The following is a 10,096-nucleotide window of genomic DNA, read 5'->3' as shown; positions in this document are numbered from 1 at the left end:
CAAGGTGGGTGTATCACTTAAGTCCAGAAGTTTGAGACCAGCCTGGGCAACTTGGTGAGCGAACCCTGTCTCTACCAAGAAAACCTCCCCCTAAAAGCTGAGTGTGGCAGTGGACACCTGCAATTCCAGCTACTCAGGAGGCAGAGGTAGGAAGATTGCTTGAGTCTTGGAGATGCCACTGTACTCCAGCCTGGGTGACAGAGCAAGACCCTGTCTCAACAACAAAAACAAACCTATTGAACTATTATACATCTATAATTCAGCTTGATTTTCTCAGATGGAACACTACATAACCAATCAGCACCCAGATTAAGAAACAGAACGTGGCTGTCCCCCAAGAACCCCTGGTCCCTCCCCTCACCAGAAGTAACCACTACCCTGGCATGTAGTTACAGAATTTAGTCCCCTCTGCTTTTCAGGGGAGCCACGTAAAGGCTTTTAATCACTTTCTCGTTTAAAAGACTTGCTCATAGGTACAGACAGTTGTTGAACATATCCCTGAGGGCTGTGTCTGGAGATTGCAACTTGTGGCCGAGAATGACGCGGTCTCCTGATCAATGAGACCCAGTGGGATCCTTAAACATCCCTTGGGTTTAACCGCTGATTTATTTGGGAACGGAAAAGCAAAGAGAACCAGTATTTAGGTGCCTGTTACATGCCTGGCACTATACTAAGAGCTTTACATAGTTAATTCTCACAGCCAAACTGGAAGGTCCACAGTAGTGTTCTTGTCTTACAGCCTAAGGTGCTGGCTCCTAGAGGATCAGAAGCCCAGCATTGCCGGGCACACTCCAAGCTGGCCGGAGTCCAGGCAGGCCTGGACCCCTTCTATCATCATCGCCCTGTAGAGCTTCTCTCCCTGTTTTCCTTCCCCTTCACAGCTTGTGAATTCTTTTGCATTTCCAGGTAAGGTCAGTATCTTTTCCTTAGGAGTAAAGTTAAGAATCAAGGTACCTGCTAGTGTGGTCAGCAAGCTTAGCTTTGATCATTTCCATTGGCCTTGGAGATTCTCATGGCCTCTGGCAGTAACACTTTTTCACTAAAAGCAACTTTATATTTCATTAAAAAGACTCACTGGCTGAGAGGTTAAGCAAGTTGATCTAGCCTATATATAACATGAGCTAAGCTTCGAATTTTTTTTTTTTTTTAAATTTTATAGAGATGGGGTTTTGCCCTGTTGCCAAAGCTGGTCTTGAACTCCTGGGCTCAAGCACTCTGCCGCCTTGGCCTCCTAAAGTGCTGGGATTACAGGGGTGAGTCACTACTCCTGACCAGCTTCCAATAGTTAAAAAAATTTCTGATTTAATGTTAATTTTGCAGCTATATTTGCATTTTCCATTTCAGACCTACCATCATTAGGGAAAGACGATGGAACCCACAATCGCAGTCTGTAATTCTTCTCATCATGAATAGGATGTTTTAGTTACTATACAAAATTGGAGCACTTTCTAACTCCTAACTCTTAAATTGCACCTGGTATAATTTTTGTTTCTGTACTTTGGAAATTGTCACTGACTCATGAACACTAAAGTTCATAGGGTATGGAGTTTTGTGGGATTAGATAATCTGTAATTTAGTGACAGGCTCATCTAACCAGAGCCATCTTTGAAACTAGCATTTGTAGACAGCAGGCCCTGGAGTCCTCCAGTACATAATGCTGTACTGAGGGACTTAGCCACTGCCACGTTTTCAACGGCCATCTTAAACTGGCCATACCCTTAACTCTAGCCAGAATCTCTCTAAGGCTCTGGCCTTATCCTTAGATAACTCCATTTCCTGTCCAAAGATACTGGAACTTGGCCAAGCACGGTGGCTAGTGCCTGTAATCCGAGCACTTTGGGAGGGTGAGGTGGGAGGTTCACTTGAGGCCAGGAGTTTGAGACCAGCCTGGGTAATATAGCAAGACTCTGTCTCTATGAAAACAAACACAAAAATACTGCAACACAGGAAGAGCCTGAATGGATTTCCCAGCCACCACGGAACCTCAGTTCTGGCTGCCCTGGACTACCAAGAGCATTTGTGTCTGCGCCACCTTTGCTCAGATTATGGTGTCTACAGAGAATATCCTTTCTGGTACTGCAATAGCTGCTTTTATTCATGTGAAGCCAAGAGTGCAAGCAGGCAGGCAGGTAGTAGGAGCAAGCAGGGAGATGTGAGCAAAGATATGATAGGCAGGCCCAGGCCAGAAGGCACCGTGGGAGACAGAGGCAGTCAGTCTTAAGGAAAGAAGGAGAAAAGGAGAAACTGTTGAACTGAACCCAAGAAGATCTTAAATGGAACTTCAGTAAGAAGCCCATTCTCCCCAACACAAGGGGCCTAATAGAGTCTTGAACTTGAGTAGGAGTCCAACTGGCTCTGCTACACTTATTAGCAGAAGATCTTGGGCACATCACTGTCTTGAGATTCAGTTTTTTTTTCTTCAGTAAAGTGTGGAAACTTACTTCCTAGGGTTGTAGGAATGAAATCATGCTGGCCAAAAAAAAGAAAAACCTTGTCCATCTAACATAACAAGTGTCTAATTGCGCCAAATGCTGGGGAAACGAAACTTCCCTGAGGTGTCTTTTACTCTGAGCCTTAAAAGTTGGGCTTTTCTGGATGAAAAGGAGTTGGCTGGCTTGAGCAGAGGCCCAGGTGTGTGGGGCACAGGTTTGAAATATGGTGTCCTGAGGGCACCAGGTGTGAAGCAGGGATGGCGCCACAGGATGGAGAGGCATATGAGGTCAGATCACAAAAGGCCACACACTCTATCTGAGGCACAGGAAGCCATTGAAAGCAAAGATCTAGAAAGATCATGCCAGTGGCAGTACAGTGGATAGACTGGAGAGGACAGACTTAGAGTGGGACCAGAGTCTTTTAACAATGTGTACAAATGGAGAAATGCAAGAAGAAATGGAGTTTAGCCTGAAATTGTTTTTAGAGATGGTTAGGTGGAAGATTGAGACCAGGACAGAGCTAGATAGGGAGGGGCTGACTTGGTCTTAGATGAAGGATGTCTCTGAGGACTCTTGTTAGGGGGACACCTAGGAGTCTGGCAGTGCCCTCCAAATCATGTTGGGCCAGTTGGATTCTAGGGTATCCACAGCAACATGGGACATGAAGCAGTATTTATTTGTGGGCATCATTCTTTTCCTTATTTTTTTTTGAGATGGAGTCTCACTCTGTTGCCCATGCTGGAGAGTAGTGATGTGATCTCAGCTCACTGCAACCTCTGCCTCCAGGGCTCAAGGGATTCTCCTGCCTCAGCCTCCTGAGTAGCTGGGATTGTAGGCAATTTTTGTATTTCCTGGCTAATTTTTGTATTTCCAGTAGAGACAGAGTTTCACCATGTTGGCCACGTTGGTCTTGGACTCCTGACCTCAAGTGATCTGCCTGCCTTGGCCTCCCAAAGTGTTGGGATTACAGGTGTGAGCCACCGCGTCTGGCCAGTATTTGTGGGCATTTTTGATAACCAGTGTGTGCCATTCATTGTTATCTCTAGAAGGCTATAAGTAAGCAAACACTGAGCTAGTTAGCAAGGGGTCTATGACAGCTCAGTGCTGCTGTCAAAAATCACCTGCTCATTTGCTACTTTTGATTGTCATCTGGGGAGTAGGGCAAAATGAAAAATCCTTCAAGGCCAGGCACAGTGGATCACACCTATAATCCCAGTGCTTTGGGAGGCCAAGGCGAGTGGATGGCTTGAGGCCAGGAGTTCTAGACTAGCCTGAGCAATATGGCAAAATTCCATCTCTACAAAAAAAGAAACCCCAAAACCTCAAAAATCAGCCTGGTGTGGTAGCAGATGCCTGTAATCCCAGCTACTCAGGAAGCTGAGGTGGAAGGATTGTTTGAGCCTGGGAGGTCAAGGCTGCAGCTGCAGTGAGCCAAAATCAGTCCTGTTATACTCTAGCCTGGGTGACAGAGTGAGACCTTGTCTAAAAAAAGGAATAAAAATGCTCAGAGGTTGTAACATATTAATCTTTATTACATCAATGGTAACAAGCAAACTGGCCAAAATGCTTGATCGACTTCTTGGCCAAGTTTAACCCCTTTTCATGCAACCTAGACCACATTTTAGGTGCAGTGGTAACCAAGAACAAACTGCTGCTCTTTCCCTGCTACCACTGAGTCACGGAGGCAGAGGCTCAGGTGTGTTCAAGAATCAGCTTCACCTATAATCCACCACCATGGCTCAGGAAGGCATCACTGCTGGAGATATCATGGACCTTAATACTGCTTTACAAGAGGTCCTGAAGGCTGCCCTCATCCATGATGGCCTTGCATGTGGAACTCGAGAAGCTGCCAAAACCTTAGGCAAGTGCTGGGCCCATCCTTGTGTGCTGTCCCCAACTGTGATGAGCCTGCCTATGTGACTGGTGAAGGCCCTTGGTGCTGAACACCAGATCACCCTAATTAAGGTTGATGACAAGAAGCTAGGGGAAGGGGTGGTCCACTGTGAAACTGACAGAAGGAAAACCCCATAAAGTGGTTGGCTGCAGTTGTGTAGCATTAAGGACCATGGCAAAGGATGTTATCAAGGAGATTTTGTTTTTGTTTTTGTTTTTTTTGAGACAGAATCTCTCTCTGTCACCGGGCTGGAGTGGTGCAGTGGCATGATCTCGGCTCACTGCAGACTTCACCTCCTGGGTTCAAGCAATTCTCCTGCCTCAGCCTCCCAAGTAGCTGGGATTACAGGTGCACACCACCATGCCCGGCTAAGTTTGGTATTTTTAGTAGAGACGGAGTTTCACCATGTGGCTCAGGCTGATCTTGAACTCCTGACCTCAAGTGATCTGCCTGCCTCACCTCAAGTGATCTGCCTGCCTCGGCATCCCAAAGTGCTGGGATTATAGGCGTAAGCCACTGCACCCAGCTCTTCTTTCATGTTTTAATTCAAGGGAGCTTTGCGTGTACTAAGTTTTCAAAAATGCATGTTGAAGTAACGTTTTTGTCTATACTTCGACACACACCCAATTGTCAAATTGTGTTCACAGCTCTCAGACTTATAGATTTAGAATCTCCTCAGGGACATGATCTTAACTGAAGACAAGGGAGATCCTAAAAGGGCTTTTTGTCCTAGTGGTCAGCTGGAATGTGGGAGGAACAATTTCAGCACAAGAGCAAGTTGAAAGTTTTTTATTTTATTTTATTTTATTTATTTATTTATTTATTTATTTATTTATTTATTTTTATTATACTTTAAGTTCTAGGGTACATGTGCATAACGTGCAGGTTTGTTACATATGTATACTTGTGCAATGTTGGTGTGCTGCACCCATCAACTCGTCAGCACCCATCAATTCATCATTTATATCATGTATAACTCCCCAATGCAATCCCTTCCCCCTCCCCTCTCCCCATGATCTTGATTGCATTGAGTCACCATAAGTGGACAAGGAAGGAGTCCCCAACAGGTGAAGGGGGTATAGCTCAGGGGTAGAGCATTTGACTGCAGATCAAGAGGTCCCCGGTTCAAATCCGGGTGCCCCCTTCCCGGATGTTTTCTCACTTCCATTTTAAAGTAGTACCGTCAGCCACAGCGTCACCAGAAAAGATGAAAAAACTTTCAACTTGTTCCCCTTCCCGAGTCCAAGTGATCTCATTGTTCAGTTCCCTCCTATGAGTGAGAACATGCGGTGTTTCGTTTTCTCTTCTTGTGATAGTTTGCTAAGAATGATGGTTTCCAGCTGCATCCATGTCCCTACAAAGGACGCAAACTCATCCTTTTTTATGGCTGCACAGTATTCCATAATTTATTTATTTTTATTGTTTTTTGAGATGGAGTCTCGCTTTGTCGCCCAGGCTGGAGTGCAGTGGCACCATCTCGGCTCACTGCAAGCTCCGCCTCCTGGGTTCACGTCATTCTCCTGCTTCAGCCTCTGAGTAGCTGGGACTACAGGCACGCACCACCACGCCCGGCTAATTTTTTGTATTTTTAATAGAGACGGGGTTTCACCGTGTTAGCCAGGATAGGGTGGTCTCGATCTCCTGACCTCGTGATCCGCCCGCCTCGGCCTCCCAAAGTGCTGGGATTACAGGCGTGAGCCATTGTGCCCGGCAATAAGAGAAATGCAAATCAAAACCACAATGAGATACCATCTCACACCAGTTAGAACGGCAGTCATTAAAAAATCAGGAAACAACAGGTGTTGGAGAGGATGTGGAGAAATAGGAACACTTTTACACTGTTGGTGGGATTGTAAACTAGTTCAACCATTATGGAAAACAGTATGGCAATTCCTCAAGGATCTAGAACTAGATGTACCATATGACCCAGCCATCCCACTACTGGGTATATACCCAAAGGATTATAAATTATTCTACTACAAAGACACATGCACACGTATGTTTATTGCAGCACTATTCACAATAGCAAAGACTTGGAATCAACCCAAATGTCCATCTGTGACAGACTGGATTAAGAAAATGTGGCACATATACACCATGGAATACTATGCAGCCATAAAAAAGGATGAGTTTGCGTCCTTTGTAGGGACATGGATGCAGCTGGAAACCATCATTCTTAGCAAACTATCACAAGAAGAGAAAACGAAACACCGCATGTTCTCACTCATAGGAGGGAACTGAACAATGAGATCACTTGGACTCGGGAAGGGGAACAAGTTGAAAGTTTTTTCATCTTTTCTGGTGACGCTGTGGCTGACGGTACTACTTTAAAATGGAAGTGAGAAAACATCCGGGAAGGGGGCACCCGGATTTGAACCGGGGACCTCTTGATCTGCAGTCAAATGCTCTACCCCTGAGCTATACCCCCTTCACCTGCTGGGGGCTCCTTCCTTGTCTACTTATGGTGACTCAATACAATCAAGTTCCACCCACACTAGAGTTCTGGCAAGCTTTGTGTTCTAAAGCCCCACCTTCTTAATTATCCATCATCTGCTTTGGCTTGTCCCTTGGCCACTAATAAACTGAAAGGGAACGCTTGAAAAATGACATCCTGGGCTGGGCACGGTTGCTCACACTTGTAATCCCAGCACTTTGGAAGGCCAAGGTGAGGTCAGGAGTTTGAGAACAGCCTGACCAACATGGTGAAACCCCGTGTCTGCTAAAACTACAAAAAATTAGCTGGGCGTGGCGGCAGGCGCCTGTAATCCCAGCTACTAGGGAGGCTGAGGCAGGAGAATTGCTTGAACCCCCTGGGAGGCGGAGGTTGCAGTGAGTCGAGATCACACCACTGCACTCTAGCCTGGGCTAACAGAGGGAGTCTCTCTCTCTCTCTCTCTCTCTCTCTCTCTCTCTCTGTATATATATATATATGGTGTGCGTATGTGTGTGTTTTGTAAAGGCAGGGTTTCGGCATGTTGCCCAGGCTGGTTTCAAGTGATCCACCTGCTTGAGCTCAAGCAGCCCTCCCATCTTGGCCTCACTTCAGCCTCCCAAAGTGCTGGGATTATAGGTGTAAACTGTGGAGCTTGGCCTTTGCTCTGTTCTTGATGGAAACAATAGCCATCTCTGACCTGGGGCCCTGCTGACAGCTGGATAAGTGCTTTTTTGAGGTTGAGCAGTGTGGCTCCTTCTTATCCCACTGGCAGGGGAGAGCTGAAGCCTCTCCTTTCAAATCTGGCACTCGTTGGTATGGAGTGTAAGGGCATAGGCCTGAGAAGCCCTTTCTCCTCTCACCTCCTTTCCAGGGGGAAGAGAAGCTGGGAGTAGAGCTGGCTCCTTCCTCCAATCTCAGGGAAGAAACAACACACTTGGAGACACAAATTTTTTTAATGTAAAATAACATTGAGAGTTCATCTAACCATCTGTCTTAGAAATTCAGGTCGAGGGAAGAGATGCTGTTAGAACAGAGGGAAGTGGGTGACCTCTCCAAAGACGGACGTGCTCCAACGGAGGGTTGGGGTGTTCCTGCGGTTGCAAATCTTCTGTTGAACCCATTGACCAGTTTCAGATCAGCATTGTAGTTGTCATGGCCAGTCACCTGCTGGAGAGGATGCCCTTGGGGGCAAGGAGAGAGAAGCCTGAGCCTGCATTCAGTCCATCTCTTGGCTTCCCCATTCCCCCGGGTGTGGTAAGGAATGCCAATCAGGGGTAGTCACCGAATTCCCCATGACCACAGCCAACATGCAATCCTCAAATGTCCTGAACCTCTGGGCTGAAAGCCGAGGGCTGGTAAGGTTGAGGGACAGAAGGCTTCCTAGAAATGAAACCCCACACCAGGAATAATTGTGTGAAGACTGAATGGTTTGTGCTGGGACAGGAGGGGCCAGGAATTCTGGACTTGGCAGAGCTTGCCTTTCTCCCATGAGAAATGAGAAAAATCTCACCCTGTCTCTGACCTATGTGGATGAGATCAAGATCAATTGGGCCAAATGGTACAAAGGATCATGTGACTAGAGGAGTGGCCCAGGATGGTGGAGTTGGGCTGGGAGGAAGGTTTGCCCTGTTAGAAAAATGTCTCTCAACTCTTCCCCATTTTTGCTAACCTGGGCCTGGAAAATGAGCAGGATGCAGCAGTGAGGGGAACAGGGGCTTCAGAGTTGGGAAGAGCGGAATCTTAATCCCAGCTCAGCCCTTCTTGCCAAACCACTTTAACTCAAGAAACTTGTTTCCCCAACTGTTCCAGGGTATTAATGTGACAGTGAAAAGTGCCTAACAAATGGCTCATGCCTGTAATGCCAGCACTTTGGGAGGCTGAGGCCAGAGGATGACTTGAGCCTAGGAGTTCAAGACCAGCCTGGGCAGCATAGGGAGACTCCATCTCTACAAAAAATAAAAAATTAACTGAGTGTAGTGGTGAACACCTGTGGGCCCAACTGCTTAGGGGACTGAGGTGGGAGGATTGCTCAAGCCCAAGGAGGTCAAGACTGCAGTGAGTAGTAATTGTGCTACTGCAATTCATGCAATCCAGCTTGCTTGACAGAGTGAGAGCATGTCTCAAAAAAAAAACTTTCAGAAGTTTCATATTTGATAGTATTCAACAGAGCAGTTTATTATCCATCTGTGTGGGACAAAGATCTGTAAACCAATTTCTGGGTTAAGAGAGATGACTTCAATTTTCTTGCTAAGAACGCTGTCTGGATGTGGGATTTGATCACGAGTTCATCTGAGGATTAGATAAATCAGATGGATAGCTGGCATGTCCTCCATTCTGGGCCAGAAGCTGAGTGAGTCGAGCACGAGGCTGGGGCAAGGAAAGATCCAGCCAAGTTGCAGAGCAGGACAGGCTTTGAGTTGCAGGGGCAGTAACATGGGGGAGGCTCTGGCCAGAGGGTCAACTTAACAAATGGCCTTTCTGAATATTAATTCCTTCATCTGCAAAACCATGCTACCTGTGAGTGCCCAATCCTGCCTGCTTAAGCCACATGGTTGTTGGAAAATAATAAATAGCAAATAAGGGAAGGTCCAAACAAATAAATAAGTAGATAGAGACATCTGTGAATGATTAAGTGTTATGCAAATTGATGAATTAGTTAATTTGCATTTCTATTCAGAATTTGATGAGTAGTTATTCTGGGACAGATGTAGAGCTAGAAGCTGATGAAGGACCATGAATGTAGGGAACAAACTTTACGGTATATTATGCAAGGTGTGGGAAACCACTGAAAGTTTTTGTCCAGCCAAATGGCGTAATAAACAATGTTCTTTCAGGAAGATAAGCTGGTGGCCATGTGAGGACTGTGACTCTATCAATTCTGTTTTCTGAGTTGCTCCTGAATTTGTTCTCTCCTCTCCAGTCCTACAGGCACTGCTATAGTTCATACCTTAACATTTCTCATGTGCAATAACCTCCTAAATGATCTTCTTACTTCTAGCCTTGACTGCTTTAATTCATTCTCCTTATGCACCTAGAGAATTTTATCCAATTATTTCTTGGCTTATGCATTCATATATTTGTTCATTCACCCAGCATTTATTGAGCTCTATCATGCATAAGGCCTTGGGAACATGGCAGTAATATTTGCTGATGGGTAGGTCTTAGCACATTGCTGCTCCCTATCCCCAATACAGCAAAGTGAAAACCTCTTAGTGTGTCCCACTACACCATTGACCAGCCTCTTACCATTCTCATGGCTCAGCATTCTTTTCTCTGCCTTACAATCTTTTTGCATTCTATATGCTATTTGCTATTAAAGTGGCAAGAAGGACTTTA

General features: G+C 45.9%; 2 non-coding genes across 2 annotated transcripts; one reads left to right on the top strand and one right to left on the bottom strand.

Moving 5' to 3' along the window:
* Positions 1–5,398: 5,398 nt before the first annotated feature.
* Positions 5,399–5,470, top strand: TRNAC-GCA. Its single transcript has one exon. It is a non-coding gene; the product is annotated as a tRNA-Cys (tRNA).
* A 1,212-nt stretch (positions 5,471–6,682) lies between these two features.
* TRNAC-GCA lies at positions 6,683–6,754 on the bottom strand. Its single transcript has one exon. It is a non-coding gene; the product is annotated as a tRNA-Cys (tRNA).
* Positions 6,755–10,096: the final 3,342 nt, after the last annotated feature.

This window comes from Rhinopithecus roxellana, chromosome 5, assembly GCF_007565055.1.
Source record: "Rhinopithecus roxellana isolate Shanxi Qingling chromosome 5, ASM756505v1, whole genome shotgun sequence".
Classification (NCBI taxonomy): Eukaryota; Metazoa; Chordata; class Mammalia; order Primates; family Cercopithecidae; genus Rhinopithecus; species Rhinopithecus roxellana.
This window is presented reverse-complemented; position numbering and strand designations above follow the sequence as displayed.